This window comes from Penaeus monodon, chromosome 29 (genome assembly GCF_015228065.2).
Source record: "Penaeus monodon isolate SGIC_2016 chromosome 29, NSTDA_Pmon_1, whole genome shotgun sequence".
NCBI lineage: Eukaryota > Metazoa > Arthropoda > Malacostraca > Decapoda > Penaeidae > Penaeus > Penaeus monodon.
This window is the reverse complement of record NC_051414.1, coordinates 37331668-37331891: the sequence shown is the minus strand read 5'-3', so window position 1 is coordinate 37331891 and position 224 is coordinate 37331668. Positions and strand designations below refer to the sequence as shown.

At 27.7% G+C, this 224-nt stretch overlaps 1 protein-coding gene across 1 annotated transcript in view; it reads right to left on the bottom strand.

The window, feature by feature from the left end:
* The window catches only part of LOC119592225 (galactoside alpha-(1,2)-fucosyltransferase 1-like), a 12569-nt gene that overhangs the window by 1847 nt on the left and 10498 nt on the right, over window positions 1-224 (bottom strand). The gene's annotated exons all lie outside the window — the stretch shown is intronic.

The following is a 224-nucleotide window of genomic DNA, read 5'->3' as shown; positions in this document are numbered from 1 at the left end:
CACAAGGATATACTGTATCGTTATAAGTGAACCTAGTTGCATTATTACACACAGTTATTAATGAATAATTTGCAATAGCAAGTAGTATAACATAAGAAGAATAAATTAAAAATTAGTGTGTGGTTGGTAACCAAATAAAACTGATTTAAAATACTTAGTGAATTAATAAGAATTAGTAATGCTAACTTACCAACCAACCACACAAGAATAACTTATGTAACGAC